The sequence below is a fragment of the Tupaia chinensis genome, unplaced genomic scaffold (assembly GCF_000334495.1).
Source record: "Tupaia chinensis unplaced genomic scaffold, TupChi_1.0 Scaffold000225_1, whole genome shotgun sequence".
Classification (NCBI taxonomy): Eukaryota; Metazoa; Chordata; class Mammalia; order Scandentia; family Tupaiidae; genus Tupaia; species Tupaia belangeri.
The window spans coordinates 5156693-5183380 of NW_006159700.1; the positions used below are offsets into that span (position 1 = coordinate 5156693).

At 36.7% G+C, this 26688-nt stretch overlaps 1 pseudogene; it reads left to right on the top strand.

Moving 5' to 3' along the window:
* The window catches only part of LOC102503358 (3-hydroxyisobutyryl-CoA hydrolase, mitochondrial-like), a 78160-nt pseudogene extending 51917 nt beyond the window's left edge, over positions 1–26243 (top strand).
* Positions 26244–26688: the final 445 nt, after the last annotated feature.

Sequence of the window (26688 nt, forward strand, 5' to 3'; positions counted from 1 at the left end):
CTACATTTAGACCGATTCAAGGATATTAAAATACGTAATGCAAAAGATTAAAGCAATAAACACTGAATACAAATATTCATTATTTTTCAGAAGTCTAGTATAGAAATATTGTTAAAGTAAAATGTTATTTTAATGTATTTCTATCCACACTTTTGATGAGCTAATCATTTAAAATTCTATGATCTAGGCATTTTACAGAAGTAATTGGCGTGATACACGCACGATTCACAAGACAGCATGGTTAATTTTAATTACTGCAACTACTATTGAAGTTTCGTTTCTATGTATTTCTTTTAACAGATAAATTTTTAAAGTGAGCAGAAGTAAGCACGACAGAAGAAAATATGAGGGAACTAAAACATTTTGTTGAAAAATAAAGTTAAAGAATGAGTTATTTTGGTGCAAAAACAATTTTAAATCATTGTAATATTTTTTCATTACATCTGTTTTATATGAATTAATACTCTTTTGTATGGTGAAATTACATTGTGTAGAGGTTTCTGATATTTTTGCTTTTGATTTTTCTGAGACAAAATGGAAATTAATATACTTGAATAGATATTATTGATAATGATAGCAAAGTCAAACAAAATATTGGGTTGTCAGAAAAGTTAATATGTATATTTTATATGTGTTCCTATGCAAAAATGTGCCATGATTTTTCCAACAACCAGATAACATGCTTTTTTTTGGCTAGTGACAAATGACATGTTATTGGATATTATCCATGATTACTAAATCATACTTTCCAATATATTATTTATTATTTAATATTTTAATTTAAGTGTATAAAATAAAGCGTATATTTCTTTGTGTTCCTTGAATGATAAATTTAGGTAAATTTACATATTCCTTTAATCCACATGTCTTTCAAAATTGGCTCTTTCTTGGGACCAGCAGTTAGCGTAATGGCTATGTTGCTGACCTCCCATGTAGTCGACTGCAGTTCGCGTCCCAGACCCAGTGGCTTAAAACTCACGCCAGGCGTGTGTGCGTGCGTGCCAAAGATCCCGAGAGGAGAATGGAGGAGAAGGGATTGCGGCATGGCCATGCCCCTGGGGGGTGATTTCTCACTTTCTCTCTCTCTGTCTCTCTCTCTTTCTGGTGAGTGCAAGCACCCTATAGCAAAAACCTCTCCAAAAAAAAAAAAAATGGCTCTTTCCAACTCTGCAGAGTTCTGTCATGCTACTTTTCAATTTCAGTCCTCACCTTCACTCATACAGTTTGTACACTCATTTTATTCTTTTGTTCACTATGACTATTTTTTTTACAATTTTCACTTGGATACCTGTAATCACAATTTTGATATTTTTATTTGCTGACATATTTAATTGCAATAATATATCACAGTTAGTCCAGTCTTTTCCAGACACATGGACTATTTCTTGGTTTTAGTGATTATAAATAACGTTGCTATGAAAACAGCACTAAAAATTCTTGCATGAATCTTTTGTGTATATATGTTTGCATTTCTCTTGGTTAAGTAGCTAAGCTAGGAATTGCTGGGTCACAGGTTAAACTTATGTCTAAATTTATTTTTTTTAAATGTACAAACTGCTTTAGAAAGTGGTTATAACATTTCACACATACCCCAGCAATGTATTAGAGTCTCCTTGCTTCAAATCTCTGCCAATATTTGAAAATGACTGTTTTTAAATTTGTATCAGGTCAGCAGATCACATGGTGTTTAAGGTACTGGACTCCCATATAGCCAACTCCACCATTCGAGTCCTAGACCAGTAGTTTGAAAATCATGCCAGGCACATGTGTGTGCATGCCCAAAATCCCAAGAGGAGAAGAGAAAGGAAGGGATTGTGGTGTGATCATTTCCCCCTGCGGGAGTTATTTCTCTCTCTCTTTTCCTCTCTCTCTCTCTCTGCTGTCTCTCTGTGGCATGCTGGTGAACACATACATTCTGTGACAAAAAATCTAAAAGAGAAATAAGTAAAATAAATTGCATTTACAAATATTCATAAATATGTAGTGATATTTCAAAGCAATTTATATTTGCATTTCTCTGATGACGAATAATGTTGAGCATTATTTCATATTCTTAATGGCTATTTGTATATATTACTTTGAGAAATATGTGTTCAATGCTTTTGTATATTTTCTAAAGGAATTTTTTATTTAATTTATTATTATTATTTTTAGTTTTCTATAAAGCTTTTGTGCTCACCAGAGAGGGACAGAGAGAGAGAGAAGGGGAGAAGTGAAAAGCAAGCCACCAGGTCCAGGACTTGAATCACACTCAGCCCTGTGGGAGTCCAGCACCTCAACCACCACGTCACCAGCTGGTCCTTCCATTGTACATTTTTATTGAGTGTTTTGTCTTTTTACTTTTGAGTTGTAAGACTTTGTTAAATAGTCTAGATACATGTTCTTTCACACACACACACACACCACACATACAACACAAGCACATGTATTTTCTGCCATTATTTTCTTCTTTTTAAAGGTCAGAGGTTTTAATTTGATAAAGTCTAATTTTTCAATTTTTATAGACCTAGAGTTTTTCCTTTCTCTCTGATAATATAGCATACTATTCCATTTATTTAGATCTTTTAAAATTTATCTCAATCACACTTTCTAGCTTCAGTGCACATCATATATTGCAAATGTCTTGTTACTGCCTTATAAATATTTTAATTTTAATTACTTATTGTTTATATATGGAAATATAATCTTAACATTTAACTTACATACTGAAATTTTCTTTAATTGTTTGCTTCAGTTATTTTATTTGTAAGTTTATTTAGTTCAAGAGAGAGAATGAGAGGCAGCCTTGACTGGGTTTCCCCTGTGATCCTGCAGCCAGTCTGTATCCGGAGCACATGCAAATGCACCGATACAGTCAGGCAGAGCCGGGGCACAAACTGGAAGCCTTTTTATATGGTGTCCAACGTTGCGCAGCAGCACTCGTGATGCCTCCACTACTGCAGCTGGGCTGAGTTTTAGTTGTTTTGTATTTGCAGATTTCACAGATTTTCCATGAATAACATATAGTCTGAGGATACATATTATAAAACTCCCTACTTTCTCCCTTCCATAATTTATGCCTTTATTTTTCTTGTTTTATGTTATTAAGGCATTTGCAAAATATAAATAGATTTAGGTAGAGGAAATATCCTTAAATTACATCAGAAAATTATCCTAGAAGTTATAGTAATCATTTGCAAAATCCTTTCCTCCTTTGCATATTGTTTATATATTATTTTTTATTCTTTTTCTTCCCTTTAACTACTAAAGTCCCCTCCTCAATCTTTCTCTGTTTTCCTTTCAACTGTTTAAAGCTACCATGGGGAACCAGCAGTTAGCGTAATGGCTATGTCGCTGGACTCCCACGTAGTCGACCGCGGTTCACATCCCGGACCTGGTGGCTTAAAACCCCCGCCGGGCACGTGTGAATGCGTGCCCAAGATCCTGAGAGGAGAATGGAGGAGAAGGGATTGCGCCATGGCCATCCCTCCTAGGGGGGTGATTTCTCGCTTTCTGTCTCTCTGTCTGTCTCTGTCTGTCTGGCGAGCGCCCTATAGTGAAAAACCTCTAAAAAAAAAAAAAAAACTACCATGCATCTGCTTATACATACCCATATTGACTTTTCAAATTAATGGTAATGAAGTCTCCTTTTATTCGTCTGTCTAGACATATAGATAACTTCAGCTTACTGACATTTCTAAATCCAATGCAAAAGATTGAGAATGGGAGGTTTGTACCAGACTAATGTGTGCAACTGATCTTGAGTAGTGAGTGTACCATATTTTCAATGGTTAGTGACATGATTTGAGAATATTAATAGAAACATAAAATTTATTACCCTTATTCTAATATTTTTCAACATGACCTACTTTGGGTAGAAAAGAGCTGACATGGGCTACCAGCAAAATATTTTTAAGTAAAAATATGAATCATCCACATTTTTTAAAATGTTAAGAAAAATTAACACTTCTTTTGTATCTCTTGATCCTCAAGTTTTCTTATGCATTTTTAGACTTGGAGAATTTTAAAAAGTCTGTTTCTGCTTGGAAATGTATTTTAAAAAAATCCCCATACTTTTATAAATTGGAATCATGAAAAAAACATGAGAAATATTTATTGTTTACTTGGTGTATCTGAAACTGTAACAGATGTGATGCTTATGCCACAAAAGTCAGTGGGCAACCGTTACATTACTTTACATCCTTTAAGCAATTTAATTCAGATCCTGAGATTCCAGTCAATCTCTGCCTCTAATCCTAACTGCCTACGGCCACGTGGTGAATAGGTCCTTGGAATTTGCATCACCAAAATAATGTAAAATATCCATCAGTTATTGTTCATCTTTTCATGACCTCAAGCTGATAACATGCTCATTGGTCAAGTCTTCACCTTCTTTTCAGGTCTAGCTGTTTAGTTATTTCTGTTTCCAATATAGGCACTGGAACTTGGCTGTGGTATTATTAAGACATCAGGCATTATCTTTCTTCTTTTATTTAATAATGGAGTAGAATCATGTGATACTATGAAGTATCAATTCTATAGTTTTTGTTTTTGTTATTGTGTTGTGTTTTGGTTTTGCCATAGGGTTTGTCCACTTGCTGGAGAGAGAGACAGAGAGAGACTAAGAGAAGGAAAGTGAGACATCATCCCCTGAGGGAGGACAGACAAGTTGCAATCCCCTCTCCATTAGTCTTCTCTCAGGATTTTGGGTACACATGCACACAACCCCGGTGTGATTTTCAAGTCAATGAGCACATCTTTGTAACTGTGTTGTGCCATGTGGGACTCCAGTACCTTAACCACCACACTACCTGCTGGCCCTATAGTTTGCTTTTATCCATATTTTTTTATGGGCAAAGTACAATTTATAAAACTCTACAAGTATTCAATACTAGTTTTTTTTAAAGATAAAATGAAACTCTAAACATTAGACAGGATTAAAAAGCTAAAAATAGATAGAATTTCTCTATGATTTAAAAAATAGGAAGAAATGTTTAAATAGTCACTTTAGATATGAATATAACACAAAACTAAAAATATAGAATAAGATCTAGTAAATTATAAAAGCCTACTTATTACTAAGAAATGTATACCTATAAAAATAACCTTTAAATACTAAGTATGCAAGCAAATATGTAATAATTTTTAAGTCTTTTACATGTACAGTAATAGCAGTTGACCTGGTTTTAACATTCTCAGGTTATACTTACAGCTACGGACTGGACCTCTAACAGGCAAGCTGTGAGTAAATAAAAACAACTACCAGCAGCCTTTGCTATTGGCAATAATCATTTCTTTGAAAACTATATGGAAGACATAGTTCAAAAAATATATAGACAGAACATAATTCAAAAGCTAATTTATGGATATTACATTTTGTATGCTGAACAAATTTGTCATTCAACTGTCATATTTTTAGCCTTATCACTTCAGGCCCACCCTCTCAGTCATCTTTCTTGAGGCCTTGACCTCAGAGTCTTAGCGATTATTTCTAATACTCATGAAATGATCTGGGTATGTGGTTTATCTGGCTTCTGATTTCTTCTATCATCCTTCCATAGACCCTTAGCTTTTCACTTCCAAAAGTATTTTATAGTATGTCAGTTTGACATATTATTTGGGAATGATAAAATGTGAGAGTTAAACGAAGTGTGAAATGCTCTGCTTTGGGATCCATACTGTATATAGAACAAAAAGGTCTTTGTCCCAAGGTGTCACTTTTTGAAGAATTCCAAAATTAAAGTAATTTTCCCAGATGACTATGCACATTTTGAAGTCCGTTCTCTTTCATCAAATACCCAGTTAGGATATTGTCATAGATGAATGGGATTAGAATCTTAGAATTACCTTAGGTTCACCATTTTTGTAATCAGAAACCACTTCCTTTTCCTTTAGACCCCACCCACTCATGCACCATACACACATGTGCTTAGCTCCGTGTACCTGAGTATATGTATATCTAATAGCTTTGCTTGCTTTATGAGGCAAAATTACCTTATGCAAGGCATGCCACGACTTAGATCAAAATACAACAAACAACTCTAACTGCAAATTAAGTTTATATACACCTTATGATTTATGCTAAAATTCATATAGGGTAGAGTTAGACAGGAGTACTTTGGATATTGATTATGTTCATGAGTGGGTAGTGAAAAAAAATCCAAATATTTTTGTCTCATTAACTACACTAAGGGCAGCAAACTGCCTCATCACAGGCAGAATGAAAATTTGGCAGCATAACACAGTGTTGATATAAAAAAAAAATGGAATCAATTAACCATGATAGGAAATAAAGTTATATAAAATTTAATGTTCCTGGCTTTTCTTGAAAAATTAAATCAGACAACAGGTGTCCATACACTTCTTTGGAGCAAAAGCTCCTTTTGACATGGGAACCAGCAGTTAGCATAATGGGGGTAGAGTTAGACAGGAGTACTTTGGATATTGATTATGTTCATGAGTGGGTAGTGAAAAAAATCCAAATATTTTTGTCTCATTAACTACACTAAGGGCAGCAAACTGCCTCATCACAGGCAGAATGAAAATTTGGCAGCATAACACAGTGTTGATATAAAAAAAAAATGGAATCAATTAACCATGATAGGAAATAAGAAAGTTATATAAAATTTAATGTTCCTGGCTTTTCTTGAAAAATTAAATCAGACAACAGGTGTCCATACACTTCTTTGGAGCAAAAGCTCCTTTTGACATGGGAACCAGCAGTTAGCATAATGGCTATGTCGCTGGACTCCCACGTAGTCGACCGCAGTTCGCGTCCCGGACCCAGTGGCTTAAAACTCACGCCGGGCGCGTGTGCGTGCGTGCCCAAGATCCCGAGAGGAGAATGGAGGAGAAGGGATTGCGGCGTGACCATCCCCCCTGGGGGTGATTTCTCGCTTTCTGTCTCTATGTCTCTCTCTGTCTGTCTGGCGAGCGCACGCGCCCTACAGTGAAAATCTCTCCAAAAAAAAAAAAAGCTCCTTTTGACAGAAAAAGTTTTGGTAGTTCTCCACAATCATCATCAATGTGTACAGTCATATCTAAGGTGACAATACACCCCTGCTGGCCTAGTGCAGTCCTTTGTACAGTTATCATCATGATATTTCATTCTCAAACACCAACGTTTTCATTCTCTCTTTTAAAAAATGTGTCTTAAGGCACAAATTTTTAAGGGGATAGAGAAAGAAAGCAAGAAATTACCCCTTAGAGGGCATGGCCATGCTACAATCCTGTCTCCTCTATTTCTCCCTCCTGTTGGGAATTTGGGCACACAGGCACACCGACTCAGTGTGTCTTTCAAGCTGCTGGGTCCAGGACACAAACTGCTCAGTTGGCCGTGTGGGATCGATCCAGCTACCTTAACACCACACCACTGACAAGCCCCAGCATGTTCATTTTCAGTAGTGTTCCCAGTTTAGATAATAAAGTCATGTACATGTGACTCATTTACCCTCCTGGTCCTGAGGGCATTTAGTTTAGACACCATGAACATGTGATGAAGGAGACTGCTAAGGGACTACTTAAATGGCCATTAGTGCACAGCTTTCTTCTAGTAATGGACAATTAAGTGTAAGAACCACTATTAGAACACTGAAGTCCAACTCATGAATTTTTTCATACTAAAGATGGTAATAAAAGTCCCTTTATTATCCAGCAAAGGAGGTTTCAGGATGTTGTTGTAAAGATTTTGTGGCCATGACAACAATGAAAAAACTGAAACATAGATGGGAGCATAGATGAGAAACCAGATAAGCCCTGATAATAAATAAAAACTCATTTCCATGCTATTATCATCCATGTGCTTTTCCTTGTTATGAGGGCAATATACTTCATTTTTGAGGTAGGTAGAATTGGAAATAATAAAATGTATATTTTTCAAAAGAGGCAGAGATGGAAATAAATACCCTTCCTCTTCAGTCTCCTTTATATTGAATTCTAAGAAGGGTGGTTTTTTTCCCCTATTTTGGGGGCAGTTGAAAGTGATGTTTAAGAATAGAAATGAAGTTTTTTATTCATTCTTTGAAAAAGTGTTCCCCTACCTCTTAAAACTTTACAATAATAATAGTTGACATTTACCTAGTACATTTATAAGGACTCTATGCATATTTTTAAGTGTTTGCCATAGGGTGCATGTGCTTGCTGGAGAGAGATACAGAGAGGGAAAGTTGAGAAATCACCTTCGGGGCGGTGGGGGTGGGAATTAGGGGATTGCCATGCTGCAATCACTTTTCCTCCATTTTCCTCTCAGGATTTGGGCACACACATCTGCACACCTGGTATGATTTTAACTCCTTTGGGTCCGGGACTCAAATCGTGGTCAGCCCTATGGGAGTCCAGCAACTTAACCACTGCACCACCTGCCAGCCCCTCTCATAAAGATTTTTAATATCATTTTTTTGCTTTAATTCCTATCACAGCTTTACAATATAGGCATTGATATAATCAAGATGTTAAGGATCTGATAATTTTCCAAGGTAATTTAAACAGTCATTCTATGCTTTATTAACTAATGTTTTGATTACACATTATTAATCTCTATTGATTTTTATTGTATATACTATTGTAAACAATAGAAACTACTCTTTAGAACAAGGAAAAATTAAGTACTAGGTTTGTGCAAAAGCAATTGCAGTTTTGGATGGTGAATTTTGAATCATTATAACTAGGCTCAAACACATTTTATTAATCAAAATAGGAATCATTACAATCAACACATTTTAGTCAATGAGAAATAAGTTTGTTTATTCCTGTAGCATCAAAAAAAAAATGCTTCAGTATTCAGCAAAATCTTGGAAAGCATCCTCTGCATCCTGCTGGTTGCCAAAGCATTTTTCCTGCAAAAAGTTGCTGAGATGCTTGAAGAAATGGTAGTCAGTTAGAAAGAAATCAGGAGAATATGGTAGATGATGCACAACTTTGAAAACCAATTTGGGCTACTTTTGAAACATTGGTTGTGTGAATGCATTGGGCATTGTTGTGGAGAATAATTGGATCCTTTGTTTTGAACAATGCTGGCTGCAGGCGTTGCAGTTCTCTGTATCTCATCAGTTTGCTGAGCGTACTTTTCAGGACTCAGAAAGCTGTAGTGGATCAGACCCCACCAAACAATGACCATGACCTTTATTTTGGAGCTAGTTTGTCTTGGGAAGTGGTTTGGAGCATATCCTTAATCCTACTAAGCTGGTCATTGCAGGTTGTTGCTTAAAATCCACTGTTTGTCACATGTCACAATCTGATCAGGAAATGGTTCATTGTTGCATTGAATAAGAGAAGACAGCAGTTCAAACTGATGGGCTTTTTAAGTTTATTTTTGGTCAGTTCATGAGGCACCCATTTATCAAGTTTTTTCACCTTTTCAATTGCTTCAAATGCCCAGTTATCATAGAACAATCAAGGTTGAGTTCTTTGGCAACTTCATACACAGTGGTAAGAGGATCAGCTTCAATAACTGCTCTCAGTTGATCATTGTCAACTTCTAATGGCCAGCCACTACACTCTTCATCTTTAAGATTCTCATCTCCTTTGCAAAACTTTTAGAACCACCATTGCACTGTATGTTGGTTAGCAGTTCCTGGGCCAATGCATTGTTGATATTTTGAGTTATTTCCACTGCTTTATGACCTATTAAGAACTTGACTAAGAAAACTGCTCAAATTTACTTTATTTGTAACATCACTTCCATAGTCTAAAACACATAAGATAAACAACAAGTAAGAAGCCATTAGCAGAAAAGCATAAAAGAAGACAAGCACATTAAAGCGATGTATAACATTACTACATTTGTTTAAGAATGTATCCAATATCAAACAAGAATTTCAGTAATGTAAAACCCCAGTTACTTTTGCACCAACCTAATAAATATGCATAAATTGTAAGGTTACACAAGATTACATTGTCTAGTAAGGAGCAGAGCAGAACACAGATTCTGATTGCCAAATTACAAATCCAGAGCTGTTTCGTATAGAAGCTTGATATATAGCAGTAGCATCTTGAAATTATTATAGCAGTTATGAACTTCCTGAAGAAGTGGTTGTTGAATGAAAAGTAATATATTACTGAATGTAAGTTTATTAGTGACTGGTGAGAAATATTCTACTAATATTAATGATACTTAGAAGAAACAAGTTGAAGCCCCAGTACTGAGTGTAGTTAGTATACTCAGTCATGCACTCATCTTGCTTAGTGAAAACCACTGTTTAAAAAAGTTTTGTTGTTGTTGTTTTCACCTTAATTGTTTGTTAATAAAGTGGAGATGGGCCAAGCTTGGTGGAGCTGTGGTAGCAAACTGACCTGCAGTGCTGGGAGCCACATGGCCAAACACAGATCCAGATTCCTAAGCAGGCCTGAAAACATGCTGAGCATGCGCATACATGTCTATGTGCCCAAGATCCTGAGATGTTGAAGGGTCAGGAAAAAAGATGCACAGCATGGGAGATACTGCATGGATACATCTCTCTCTGTCTCTCATAAGTTCACTTCATTTTTAACTCCCTCATGAACAAAAAAAACTCGAGCACTAGGTTTTTTAAATCAGTTCATGGTCTTGTTATTTAGCTATGACAAATGAAGTTCTAACTAATAATTAAATGAACAAGTCATTCCCAATTATATAAGCCTTTTGTAAAACCATGTTTCTTATCCTGAAGGTAAGAAGATATTTCTTATATGATTTAAGTCTGGTTTATGGACTCATTACTGGTTGGGTTTTTTAAGAAAAAGATTCTGAAATTTAGTTTACAGACAAGATTTTTTTTTTTTTTTATCAAGGCCCAATCAAGGACCAACATCAGTAAATAGACAGGAAGGAAGCAAAATTATCCAGAGAAAGAAGCTGAACTGGTAGAAGCTCCACAATTTCATTTAACCCTACCAGAGAGATGTGAAGCTGAAATGACCTGTCAGCATTGTCTTGTGTCAGCAGTAATCAATCAATAGATAGTATCCACCAAAAAAGGTTTGACCTAGGGTGAAGCATCACTCTACATCGTTTATTACATCATCCATGCTTTTCCCACCAATCTGAAATGTCAGTTTCAATGTACATGAGGTTATATGTCTGTCTACCCATTATTAGTTCTCAGTAAAGTTTTATAGCTTTCGCCACAAAGTTTTGTTCTTTTAAATTATAAATAAAATGTATTTTTGTAATAAATCTAATTTTTGTGTTGAAAATTTTGTGTATAAAGCAAACATTTGGATTTCTATATCCTAATCATTTATGCAGGCAATTGTATTAAGCTCTTAAAGATTAAGGTAGATTGTCACTTAATTATTTAATTCTCACTTACAGTAAATCTCAAATTATGTAAGTAGGTTCACAAAGAAATTTAATATATAAACTACTTAAATTCTGAATAATTATATTTTCAAATGAAATAGTAATATGCATACACGTATGTATAAACTCAAGCTGCTCACCTCTCCCCCAAAAGATGAACAACCCAAATAAAAGACGGGCAAATGAGCTGGACAGGCAACTCTTTAAGGAAGACATAGGGACAGTCAAAAAGCAAATGAAAAGTGCTCAACATCCCTTTATCATAAGGGAGATGCAAATCAAAGCCACAATGAGAAACCACCTAACTCTAGTTAGAATGGTTAGAATTTTGAAAAGTAAGAAATGAAAAGTGCTGGTGAGAGTGTGGAGAAAAGGGAACTCTCCTACACAGCTAGTGGGAATGTAAATTAGTACAACCCCTGTAGAGAACAGCATGGAGTTCCTCAAAGACCTACAAGTAGAACTACCATATGATCCATCAATTCCATTCCTGGGTATCTAATGTTTATTGTGGCATTATTCACAATAGCTGAGATATGGAACCAACTCAAATGTCCATGAACAGATAAATGGATTTAAAAAGTATGGCACATATACCCTCAGAAATACCACTTAGCGGGAACAGCAGTTAGCGTAATGGCTATGTCGCTGGAATCCCACGTAGTCAACCGCGGTTCGTGTCCCGGACCTGGTGGCTTAAAACTCACGCCAGGTGTGTATGCGTGCGTGCCCAAGATCCCCAGAGGAGAATGGAGGAGAAGGAGTTGCAGCGTGGCCATCCCCCCAAGGGGGTGATTTCTTGCTTTCTGTCTCTCTGTCTCTCTCTCTCTGTCTGGCGAGCACACGCACCCTTTAAAACTCACGCCAGGCGTGTGTGCGTGTGTGCCCAAGATCCCGAGAGGAGAATGGAGGAGAAGGGATTGCGGTGTGACCATTCTCCCTGGGGTGTGATTTCTTGCTTTCTGTCTCTATGTCTCTCTCTGTCTGACTGGTGAGTGCACGCGTCCTATAGAGAAAAAAACTCTCTCAAAAAAAAAAAAGAAAGAAAATGGATGAATATGGAAGATTTACTGCTAAGAGAAGCAAGCCAGACTATGAAAAAAGGCACTGCATGTCCCCAGTTAATATATAACAAATGTCTGCATTCTATGGCAGAAACTGAAGTATTGGATGGTATAAAACCATGGAAAGCAACTGTGGATACCAGAGACAGTGTGAGAGAAGGGTGGGCAATGGTGGAGGGTCAAAGGGAGGGAATCAAATGGGACAAAAACGTAAAGTATAAAAGAAATACAAAATGGAAAATTAAATGTTGAAGTTAACATGTATGGTATTATTTTTGATTAAGCCACACTATACAGTGTATTCTGACTGGGAAATTCATGTTGTATGCTGCAATGATATGCAGTGAATAAATATAAAGTAAATACATATAATGCATTAAATAAATATGTAGATAGTATTTATTAAAAATTTAATGTTTTAGGCTGAGCCTCAGTGGTGCAGATGGTAGGTGTACTCTTGCATTTATGCTGGAGAGTACCAGAGGAGGCTCTTGGTTTGCAGCCCAGGTCTACTTTACATGCTGGGCACTGAGTGCATTCATGATCCTGGGTGGCTACAGGGTTGGTATGGATCGCATTGTCAAGATGCCATCAAAGGTGCCTTTTTCTCTCTCTCCATTTCTCTCAGAAGATAATCTTAGAAGATTCCAAGTTTTATACTCTTGTTTCTGAAAATATACTTCAATGATATGACAATAAGTTTTAATTCTTTAATAACTTTGCATTAGTAGACTTATCTGTGTTTGGTAGCACAACCCAAGTTTATGAGGCTCATAACACAGAAAAATAAGTGTTATAGATTAAAACCAAGATAGTATGATTGGCAGTAACTGATGTCCACTGTCCACTTACTGTCAGTAGAGTGTGATGTGTAAGAGGATGCAGTCTCTACTCTTGATTAGTTATGCTAATTGGGGTCAAAAATAGCATAATCTATTTGACCCAAAAATAAACTTTGAATGTTTCATTATGTAAATAACAGAACTCTCTTCCCAATTTAACCTTTTAATGGAGATGCTCGGAAGCTTTACTTTTTAAATGTGTAATAATTTAAAATGCACTTTATCTTTTTGCCCCTGTTAACACGTTGGTGGAAGCAAACATCAGTTGTATGGCAAAAGGCAATTAGGGAAGCAGGAGAAAGGTGCTGACAGTGAGCAAAGGTACTATACAGAAGTGGCACTTATGGCAGCTGAATTTCTAACTGGACATAATTGAACTAATCTGTCCTATCCAGCATCACCCCGTTTCTCATGGTATATTTTATCGCAGGCCTATCAGGAAATCTCCTTAAGCTATGTTTCACCTTTGTACTAGGGATTTGAGCAGCTGAAAGGACTGGAAACAGAGTGTCCATACATCTGAGTGAAACACTGGGGAGGAGAAAGATGCTTAAGGAGGACCAGCTTAATGATTGCTTTTATATCGTAGGCCCCAGCATTGACTCCAGCAAGTTTCCTCAAATTTAAGGAAATAACATAGTCAAGTAAAAAATCATTTTCCTACAAATGTGAGAATTACATGCTTCTAAACATTTCCAATCTCGAATTATTTTGTTTTGTTTTGTTTTGTTTTGCTTTCCCTATAGGATGCATGGACTCACAGAGAGAGATAGAGACAGAGGGAGAGAGGAACTGTGAGAAATTACCCTCGAGGAGGGATGACTATGCCACAATCCCTTCTCCTCCAGTCTTCTCTCAGGATTATAGGCACGCATGTGCATGAACCAAGTGTGTTTTTCAAGCATCTGGGTTTGAAACTCAACCATGCAATTGGCCATTTAGGATCCAGCACCTCAACCTCCATGCCACCTATTGATCTAAAGTCATTTTTAGTTTGTCTTTTTTTTTTTTTTTTTTGAGAGAGAGATTTTTGTTGTAGGGTATGTGGACTCCCCAAAGAGACAGAGAGAGAGAAAGTGAGAAATCACCCAGTAGGGGGGATGGTCACATGACAATTCCCTCTCCTTAAATCTCCTCTCAGGACTTTGGGGGTGCATTCACACATACACATACACACATCTGGTGTGAGTTCAAGCCACTGAATTCAGGACTCAAACTGCAATCGACCAAGAAGGAGTTCAGTGCCCCATTACACCATCAGCTTGCCCCTCAAAGTCATTTTTTTTATTATTTTAGTTAACTTAATTAATTAATTAATTAATTTTTAATTTGACCAGAGAGTGAGAGAGAGAGGGGAAGTGAAAAAGCAGACTGCCAGATCTGGGATTCAAACCATGGTCGGCCATGTGGGAGTCCAGCACCCTTAACCATCACGCCACCTGCTGGCTCCTCAAAGTCATTTTTTAAAAGACAATATTCACAAAGTTTATTCCTTTTCTGGACCTTTGTATCTGCAGTATCTTCTATGGGACTGTGACCCTCTCCGGTTCATTTTCCTGATCCCTTTTAAATATTCAAGTTTTAAATCTAATATTTTCTGCTTAGACAGCCACAACCTTAGCTGGTGAAGCTCTTTAATACAACATTTGGGGCCAGCAGATGTGGTGGTTAGGGTCTTGGACTCCCATGTGGCCGACTGTGGTTTGAATCCTGGACTTGGAGGCTTGCTTTCTTGAGGTCAGCAAGTGATTAGTGGTTAAGGTGCTGGATTCCCATGTGATTGTGATCACCTCCTAGATTCCACAGCTTGAAACGCACGCCAGGTGCATGCATTTATGAGCTCAAAATCTTGAGAGGAGAATGAAGGAGAAGGGATTATGGGTGGCCATCCCTCCGTGGGATGATTTCCCACTTTTCTGTTTCTGTTTCTGTCTTCTGTTTCTGTTTCTTCAGTGAGCACATGCCCCCTATAGCAAAAAACCTCTCTCACAAAAAAGAAAGAAAAAATGCAGCATTCAATCTGTAGCTGATATTCCATAGTCTTAACAGTTGTCATCAAGATGTGAAATCATCTTCTCTGGTTGTTTACTTATTCCTTATCTATCTCCCTACACTGAAATGTATGAGAACTTGTCCATGGTGAAACTCTTGTTCTTTGTTGGTGTCATTATTGCTGCATAAATGAAAGGAACATAGAAAGGGAACTTGCTGAGATAGAGGGATTACTGTTAAACTGCCAGGAAGAAGCTAAGTAATCTGTAGCTTACTGACTATGAACCCATCTTGTGGGTTGGTGGCAGAAAAATCAAAACATCATTACCCACTAGTGATGGTTAATAATATTTGAATACACACACACACACACACACACACACACACACATATATATATATATAAATGTATCTTTTGCTTTTTTTTATTGTCCTGTAGTTGGTAATTCTCTTTCTCATAGGAAGAAGATATTTACATTTTCCTTATTATTTAATCTTCTATAGCTATTATTACATGCATCATAAATATCAGCTCAGACATTAAGGTTCTCAGACTAAATTTTGCAACCAGGCCTGCTTAGGCATAACTGCTTTCACTAGGAATTGGTTTTCCAAAGGCAGCTGTCTATATTGGATAACCTATTGCTTTTAGAGTACAAGTCTGTACAGAATGATACTACACTGAATGCTAGGTACTAGTAACATGATAGTAAATATATGAGTAAATATAGAAGAGGTACATTAAAATATGGTATAAGAGTCAGCATATAGCATGGCAGTTACAGCGCTGGATTTCCACACGGCCAACGGTTTGAGTCCTGGACCTGGTGGGCTAAAAATCATACTGGTCACATGTTCTTGTGTGCCCAAAGTCCCAGGAGAATGGAAGAGAAGGGATTGTGGCAAGGTCATCTCCCCTGGGGAGTAATTTCTCACTTTCCCTCTCACTGTCTCTCCCTGTCTCTCTCCAGCAAGCACACAAACCCTATGGTAAAAACCTTTAAGAAAAATTATATAAAAGCTAAAGAAATGATATACCAGTCTAAGGCAATTAGCATAAATGAAGCTTGGGGGACTAGATGTTGCTCTGAGTGAATCAGAGAGTAGTGAGTAAATGTAAAGGCCTCAGACATTACTGTATATTACTGTATTTTTTGTAAACACTGTACACTTAGGTTACAGTAAATATGTTATTTTCTTCAATAGTCAGTTGACCGTAACATACTATAAAACTTTTTACTTTACAGACTTTTAAATATTTTAAGCTTTTTAACTTGCTTATAATATGTATGATGCATACATCATCACTTTTCTGACAACCCACACCTGGCTTAAAGCACAGGCACATTGTATATCTGTGCAAAAATGTTTTCTATTTTCAAATCCTTATTCTATAATTTTTTTTCCTATTTTAAAATAGTATTTATTTATTTTAATTTTTAAATTACTTTGTTGAAAACTAAAACACAAGCACACATGTTAGCCTAGGGCTACACAGGCTCATGATCATCAATACCACTGTCTTCCACAGTCACGTCTTGTCCCACTGGAAGGGCCATGTTGAACAAAACAGCACAAGATTGAATCAAGAACCAATGAAGATGATGCCAACAGATGCAGTAAACATGATATTTAGAAACTATTGCCAGCATAGCATGGCACACGGTTTTATAATAAAATTGAAAAAAAAAAAGTAGATGGCATATATACTATAAAAAAGAATAGTATAAGGGCCAGTGGGTGGCATTATGATTAAGGCACTGGACTCCAGTATAGTTGACAGTGGTTCAAATACCAGAATCAGGGATTTTGAAACTCACCAGGTGCACGCACATGTGTACCTAAAATCCCCAGAAGAGAATGCAGGAGAAGGGATTGTGCATGACCATCTCCCCTGGGAAGGTGATTTATCATTTTATCTCTCTCTCAGTCTCTCTGGCAAGCACATGCACCTATAGCAAAACATCTCTCTCAGGAAAAAAGAAAGAATAGTATAGTAAATCCACAAATAAGTAAGATAGTGGTTTAGTGTCATTATCCAGTATCATGTGCTATATATGATCATATGTGCTATACTTTTATACAATTGGCAGTGCAGTAGGTTTGTTTGTACCAGCATCACCACAAACACATGAGTAATGCTTTGCATTATAGCATAATCATGATGAATTTTTCAGTTTCATTATAATCTCATGAAAATACTAGTATGTATGTGGCCCTATGTTAACTGAAACATTGCTATGCACTGCATGACTATATACTCCTAGAAGGAACATAATTGTAATCTGAAAAATTCTAGTTTGTAGAATTGCTGTAGAGGGCAAGCATAGCCAGTACCTGTAAAGCACTGACCATATGTGAGAACATTTAAAAAGAGTTTTATATCAATACATAATGCAATCCTTATAACAACTTTTGGCAAATATAACCATCTTTTATAGGGATTTAATGGTGGGAAAAAGCATATTAGAATTAATAAAATTGAGAGAGTAGTACTTAAATATTTTAAAATATTATCTTCACTAATATATTAAGGCTGGATATTTAAAAGTTTTATAGAACTTGTTTCGTCAACTCTATTTTAAGTCTTTGTTCAATACTCAGCCTCAGTGACACCTCTTATAGTATTGTAATTGAAAATTTTTCCTCACCAATTACCCACAATATTTCTGATTTAATAAATTTTCTTCTCTGTTGCTCTCGTTTGCCATTGTTCTTAGCACTTTACAACATGAGATAGAAACTGTTAATTAGGTTTGTTGTTAATGTCTATTTTCAGTAATCAATGACCCTGTAGAGTATAAAATCCTTGAAGAAAAGGATTTTAATTATATTCACTGATATATTTCTAGCACTTACAATATTGCTCAGCACATACTTGAAGCATGATTGTGTTAGCTTAAGAAGTATCAGGGCTAGCCAGGGCGATGCAGTGATAACAGAATGCTGAGGCCACATATGGGAAAGTCTTGGTTTTGTGACCTGAGATCTTTCTGCACACAGTATTAATCTGTCAGCATGTGCCTGTGATCATCAGACCAGCTGAGGCTGGGGGTGGATTGTGGCATAAAGACCCTATTGGGGATCTCCCTTCTGTGTGTGTGTGTGTATGTGTGTGTGTATGTACCTATATGTATATATACACATACATATTTATTCCATAAGAGACAAAGTGTATGTGTGTGTGTATATATACACACACATACACACGCACACACACAACCATCTTTCTGTCATTGAATAAATAAATAAATAAATAAATAAACTAAAACAAAGCAATACCAATTATTGAAAGATGAATTAGTACTGCATGATCAATGTTCTTCAAGATATGGCCAGAATTATATGTTTACATATTTTTATTTAAAATACATTTGTACAATGTTAGTTCATATAAAAGGTTTATCTATTTATATATACAATGTGACACTAGAACTGTCAATGTAAATCATCAGTGATCATTTACCTGTCAAATAATTCAGTTTTCAATCTTGAAAAGGGAAAGTTACAGAATAAACAGGACAGTAGGAAAATAAACCACATGGGAAAATCATCTAATTCTTTGAGTTTGCCCATGTATGAAATATAATTTTAAAAAATAATAAATTCTTATTTTTATTTCTAATTTATCTTTGTGGGGTTCAGAATGATTTTTAAACATATGTATAATGATAAAAAAAATCAGGGTAATAAACATATCCAATATCTCCAGCTTTTAGCATTACTTTATATTATATAAATTCATTTTTAATAATCAAACTCATGAATTGTGAAGCTGTTTACAGTAGACAACACTTAAAGTAAGACTGTACTAATTCTATCAATCAACAATATAACTTTTCTTCATGTTAGAAAACAAGAGGGAGTATGCAAGCAAAAATATATAGGTGCTTTTAAGATAGTAAATTCACCTTAAAGTGGAGCCCTTGACACAACATTCCCTTCCAACAAAAGAATAAACCAACTGGGTCTCTGTATAACAAAATACGACATTCTTAGGGACAGAAACTCTTTGAAAATCCAAAATGCTGTGGGTTGGAGCAGAGGATTACTGCAGCAGCAAATGACAACAAGCATCTCAGAGGCTTCCACCAACTAAGACTTATTTCTTGTTCATGTTCCATGTTCATAATGGGGCTTTTGCTTATTGCAGTTACTCAGTGATTCAATATGATAGAGTGGTCACCACAGCACATCATGTTGGCTCCCATGTCTAAAGCAACGGGAAGGCTCTTAGAGTTCTTGACCTAGTAATTACATGCTATGTTTTTTAATTAGTATTACTTATTATTATTTATACATTGTTACTATACATCATTTATTTTGTAAAGAGATTTTACCCAACATGACATACACCACACAGCAGATGAGTTGAAACTACTATACACAGCATAACTGACAGGCAGCAAACCATATCTGTGTAACACAAATGTCTTACTTCTCCCTATTTTCCCAAATTTCCCTTCTTGCACTCTTCCCTTCTCCAACTCTTCAACTTTGTTCCTAGTGTCCATAACAATTTTTAATGCTTTTATGTACTCCAGTCTTTCCATCTCTACCCTATAGCATAGAGAGTTGGTATATGTAAAGTGGAGACATACAATGTCTCTGTTTCATAGCCTGGCTTGCTTCACTCAGCAATAGTTCTTCCATGTTCATCCAGTTTTTATCAAATGCCAGGGTCTTGCTTTTTTTTTTTATGGCTGAATAATATTCCATGGAGTATATGTGCAACACTTCCTCAATCCATTCATCTGTTTGTGGATATTTGGGTAGGTACTTAGCAATCGTGAATAATGCCACAATAAATATAGCTGTGCAAGCTTTTTTCTGACTGGACATTCTCCTATCCTTTGGGCAGATATCCAAGAGTGGAATTGCTGTCATATGGTAGTTCTACTTGAAGATCCTTGAGGAACCACCATATTGCTCTCCACAGCAGATGGGCCAATTTACATTCCTACCAACGATGTATGAGTTTCCCTTTAACCATATCCCCACCAGCAATTATCATTTTTTGTTTATTTATTTTTTAATCTTCGCCATTCTAACTGGAGTTAGATGATATCTTATTGTGGTTTAGATCTGCATCTCCCTTATGATGAGGGATGTTGAGTATTTTTTTCATATGTCTTCCTTTGAGAGTTGTTTATTCAGCTTATATTCTCATCTTTTAATTGTGTAAATCATTTTCTTGCAAGTAAGCTGCTTGAGTTCCCTGTGTATTCAGGTTACCAGTCCCTTATCTGAGGCATAGTTAACAAACATTCTCTCCCATTCTAAGGGTGGTTGATTCACACTAATTACTGTGTCCTTTGCTGTGCAGACACTTCTTAATCTGAAGTAATCCCACCTATGTATTTTGGAGATTCAAGCTATATTTTGACTTTAGCTATTAAATGTTCATGACACATTAGCCAAAACAAGGTATCAAGCCACTTTCAAACACAAGAGAAAAAAATATAATATTACTATGGTCCTGGAAGTTGGGTAGAAAGTGAAGGGGACAATGGGAATATTTGGCAAATAACAATTATGAGTACCGCAAATAAACAAGCTCTTCTGAGAGCCCCTCCTGATGCCAGATGTCTGATCATCATCAGTGAACCATTATGCTGTTGGCTAAAGGCACTTTGTGACTTAGGAAAATCCATATGTGAAAAGTGCATTGCATTAGCTGATTAGACATCAGCACTCTGTCTACTCCAAACAGATGGCAGAAAATGTAAAATCTGCTGAAATAGAAAGAGGAAACTTTAAATATTCAAAGATATTCTGCATAATATCAACAGAGAAATTTGTCCTTTTGACTAACATTTTACTAGATGGTGATTTATTTTCTGACCAGTGCAGCTTCCCTAGTTTTTCTATAAACAAAATTTATCATCTCAAACTGTCTTTTGGTTAGTTTAATCTGAGTTTCTGTTTCATCATAACAAAATAAGAGATCCTTAATAAATGGGAAGTGGTCAAAGATTTAACTTACACCTCAGTTGTTCAATACGGAATAATACTAAACTCGTCCAGATACTAGAGCCTAACAAATTTTTGAAATCTTAACTCCTTTCCCAAACAGTATATCTTCCTTCCCAAATTTGTAATGGATGCTCCAATTAAAGTATTCCAATTACCTTTTATCCTTTGTAGAAATACTGCCTTCTTTTTATCATTTTTTTTTAATACCAGTGGCTATGTGTGCATGCATGAGAGAGAGAGAGTGAGAAAGAGAGAAAAACATCCTCCCAGTGGGGTTAGGTCCCATCTCAATCCTTTTTCTTCTAATTCTCTACTTAAGTCAGGATCTGGAATGCAAATGTACATATCCAGTGTATTTTTCACACTTACAAAGCAGGGACTTGACTCATCATTGGAATTTAAGATCTGGTTTCACTGCACAGGGTCTAACCACTGCACTAGGAGACCAACTTCATCCTCTGTATCTTTTTTTTTTTTTGAGAAGTTTTTTTGCTATAGGGCATGTGCGCTCGCCAGACAGAGAGAGAGAGACAGAAAGTGAGAAATCACCCCCTAGGGGGGATGGCCACGCCACAATCCCTTCTCCTCCAGTCTCCTCTCGGGATCTTGGGCACGCATGCAAACGTGCCCGGCGTGAGTTTTAAGCCACTGGATCTGGGACGTGAACCACGGTCAACTACATGGGAGTTCAGCAACATAGCCATTACGCTAACTGCTGGTCCCATCCTCTGTATCTTTTTAAAAATGCTGTTATTTGGGACCAGCAGTTAGCGTAATGGCTATGTTGCTGAACTCCCATGTAGTTGACCGTGGTTCACGTCCCAGATCCAGTGGCTTAAAACTCACGCCGGACACGTGTGCATGCATGCCCAAGATCCCTAGAGGAGAGTGGAGGAGAAGGGATTGCAGCATGGCCATTCCCCCTGGGCGGTGATTTCTCGCTTTCTGTCTCTCTGTCTGTCTCTGTTTGTCTGGCAAGCACACGCACCCTACAGCAAAAACCTCTTCAAAATAAATAAATAAATAAAAATACTATTATTTATATGATTTTGTCTTAAATCACCTTTTCTAAGACACTGCTTCATACTATACAGTGAGGACACAGTCTAGCAACAACATGCATTTTAATCATCATATTGGGCCGTCAAGTGGTGTAGTGAATAAAGACTACACTGGACTCCCACGTGTCTGACCGCAGTTCGAGTTCTGAACCCAGTGGCTTGAAAATCATGCTATGCACCAGAGCATGTGTTCCCGAAAACCCAAGAGAAGAATAGAAGAGAGAGAATTGTAGTGTGGTCATCTCCCCTGGGAGGAGATTTCTCACTTTCCTTCTCCCTGTATTTCTCCAGGGAGCACACACACCCTATGGCAAAAACCTAAAAAAAAACAAAAAACAAAAACCAAAAAATGGTATCAAACTATTTTCTTGGATTCATGCAGTTCTTAAATGTATTTGCCTTGTGCTAACAAAATAATAATTTGAAAATGTTTATGCAATTTTTTGGGGGTGGGGGAGAGGTTTTTGCTACAGGGCGCATGCGCTCGCCAGAGAGACTGAGAGACAGAAAGAGAGAAATCACCCCCAGGGAGGGTGGCCATGCCACAGTCCCTTCTCCTCCACTCTCCTCTTGGGATCATGGGCACACACGCACATGCGCCTGGCGAGTTTAAGTCACCGGGTCTGGGACTTGAACCAGGGTCAACTACATGGGAATCCAGGAACATAACCATTACGCTAACTGCTGGTCCATGAAAATGTTTATGCAATTTGAAAAGGTGGTCCAGTTCTCTTTTTTTGTAGAATTTACATGTCTGAAATATAAAATACAAAGAAGTGTCTTTAAAAGGTGATTTACTTAGACAACCTCTTTCATTGTTTTTGTTTGTTAAATGACATTATTTGGCCTCTATTATGTGGGGGAAAACTAAGAAAACTAAAGATTGAATATAGCATACTGTTAATAATTAAGAATCTGAACAGATTATTGATGAACTAGCAATTATTTCATGAAAGGAATGGAAAATTTGCAGTTATTTTTTCTTCATGATGACCAGATCCATTGTGCATTCTAATTTCATAATGAGAGTAAGTTCAGTTTCATATAGCCTAGTTGATAAAATGAAATTATAAGATAGTCATTGTAGATACCGAGTAGGACAAAGTAAAGGAGATTCTAGTCACTTTCCAATATCTCATCAGTGGCCACAGCTTCCTGGATCCATTTAACTTATGGCCAAGAGTCCTTGAGGACATTCCAGCTTCTTACCTCTGAGGAGCAGAAACAATGCCTCATACTTCAGATTCTATTACAGAGGCATTCTACTTTTAGTACCAAGATCTGTACTATCTATTACAGAGTTAAAATTATTGTATCACACATTTCACCAATCTTTGGTGATGCGGAGATAGCACAATGCTCGGCGCTCTGGAGGTCATGTGGAAGATCAGGGTTCACGTCTGAGGTCGACTTGTACATGCCGGGGGTGTGGGTATGTCTATGATCCTGGTTGGCTAGGATAGGCTAGGGCAAGGAATGCTGATTGAGACCCCATTGAGGGTGCTTATCTTTTTCTCCCTCTCTAGAAATAAACATGAAACAAACAACAAAACCTGTAAAAAAAACAAAAGGTATAACCAGTCTCTTTTTTACAGATACAGATATAAAAATTGCAGACAAATGTCTAGCAGCCTAAATTCAGCAATAAAAAAGTGAGAAGAGGTATTTAGTGCACACAATCTTGGTAATAGATATGCTCGGTTTTATTGGGCTGTTCATTTTAAGGACTCTTTCAGTAGACAGTACTGGAGAATGCACTTTAGTTTCAAGATAAGAATGTGATGCTCCCAATTCACTATCAGAGTTATTCATATGTAATCTCATGTATTTTACTTCTTTTTCTCCTTTTCCAATGTTAAAATGCTTGTTCTAAGTGAAACCAACATATTTATTCAGTTTATACTGTGTAACAAAATCATTGTAATCTCAGAATAATAAAAAGTACCATAGATATTATTATTTTAAAATAATTATATCTAACTAAACATACTTTATTAATTACATTAATAAGTTTTTGTTGGTTTATTTCAGTTCATTGCCATTAAGATTGCCCAGAGTTCTGGGAATTACTACAAGATTTTGAATGTGAGCAAAGTAAAATAAACAACAAAATACATTACCACTTGACAGAATAATTTAGAAAGTGCTATAATAGTTGTCTCTGTTTGGTTTCAGGAAATCATTATTTCATTTTTTCTCCACATTTCTCATCTTTTTCCTTCCTATTACCTGTGCTCCTTTGTTTCCCAACCACCATTTAAAGCAGTTTTTAAGATCATTATCAATCAGGGAAATTATGAGGACACTAAATATTATACCACATTTATCTAAGCATTGTTCTTTCAGAAATAACAGCATTGATTTCTAAACTGTTTTAAAAATGTTTCTTTAGCTTTTATTCTTAGGAAATCAGGAACTTATTCTGCTATTATAAAGGGTATAAAGATCTAGTCAAATGTTATTTTTTTTTCCTTTGAGAAAAATTTTTGCTATAGGTCATGACCTTGCCGAAGAGACAGAAAGACAGAAAGCAAGTAATAACTCCCCAAAATGGGATAGCCATGCTGCAATCCCTTTTCCATTCTCTTGGAATCTTGGGCACTCATATGCATGTGCCCAGCATGAGTTTTAAGCCACCAGGTCCAGGACTTGAACCACAGTCCACCATGTGGGAGTCTAGAGAAGTAACCATTGTGCCATCTGCTTGTCCTGTATACATATGTATTTTAAATAGGACCTCCTCTTCTCTGTATGGATTACAATGTTCAAATCACATTAAAATACTCCATGTTGGGTTGGACGTGAGGTGTGGGAATGTCCAGTGTTTGTCTGAGAAGCTGCTTTACTTCTCAGATTTTGGGGCATTGGTGGAGTAGCAGGAAGTGTGGAGGTCCATACTGAGGTTTAATTTATTTAAAAGGACTAATATCATTCTGAAGCACTTGAGAATGTCCAAGCATACAGATAAGGCAGGAGAAGTACTACCGGAAAGGAGAGGTTGTGCAGGAGTGATAACACTGAACAGGCCAAAGTTCATAAATGCACTGACTCTTAATATGACTCGGCAGATTTATGCACAGCTGAAGAAGTGGAAACAAGATCTTAAAATGCTCTTGATCATTATAAAAAGAACTGGAGAATGGTTTTTCTGTGCTTGCGTGGATATCTGTGATCTCGGAAGCTGGAAAGGCAAATCATAAATTAACTCAAGGTTTCTTCAGAGAAAATACTGAATGATGCCTTTGGTTCTTGCCAAAAACTGTACGTTGCACTTACTCATGGAAATACAATGGGTGGGGGAGTTGGTCTCTCAGTCCATGGGCAATTCCGACTGGCTATGGAACAGACACTTTTTGCAATGCGAGAAAGAGCAATAGGACTATTCCCTGATGTGGGTGGAGGTTATTTCTTGCCAAGACTTCAAGGAAAACTTGGCTACTTCCTTGCATTAATAGGATTCAAACTAAAAGGAAGAGATATATGCAGAGTAGGAATTATTACACACTTTATAGATTCTGAAAAGTTGGGGATTTTAGAGAGAGATTTGTTAGCCTTGAAATCTCCTTCTAAAGAAAATGTTGCAAATGCCTTAGATACTCACCATGCAGAGTCTGAGACTGATCAAGACAAGTCTTTTATACTTGAGGAATACATCGATAAAATAAACAGTTGCTTTTCAGCCAATACCATAGAACAGATTATTGAAAACTTACAGTAAGATGGTTCATCTTTCACCCTAGAGCTATCAAAGGTAATTAATAAAATATCTCCAACATCCCTAAAGATCACACTAAGGCAACTTATGGAGGGATCTTCAAAGACCTTGCAAGAAGTGTTAACTATGGAATATCAGTTCAGTCAAGTTCGTATGAGGGGCCATGACTTTTATGAAGGTGTTAGAACTGTTTTAATTGATAAGATCATCGTCCAAGGTGGAAACCAGCTGATCTGAAAGAAGTTACTGATTTAAAGACTTAAAGATTAAAGTCTTTATAGTTAAAGATTTAAAGACTTACTTTAAATCTCCGGGAAGTGGTGATTTGAAATTTTGAGGTGACTGGCCTTGTAAGGTATATTTCCGAGTAGAGTTGGCAGTCTAGAGCTCATGGGCCAAGTTGGCCTGCTGCCTGTTCTGATACGCTCTGCATGCCAACAACGGCCTCTGCATTTTTAAGTGGTTGGGCAATAAATCAAAGGCTAATATTTCATGACATGTGACTACTCCATGAACTTCAAATATCAGTGTTCATAAATAAAGTTTTATTGGAACATTAAAAAGAAAGCAACTTGTTGGGGCCAGCAGATGGCAGAGCATTTACATTGCTGGACTCCCACATGGTCGATCACAGTTCAAGTCCCAGATCTGGTGGCTTGAAACTCACACTGGACACATGTGCATGAATGCCCATGATCCCAGGAGGAGAATGGAGGAGAAGGAAATGCAGCATGACCATCTCCCCTAGAGGGTGACTTCTCACTTTCCCTCTCATTGTTTCT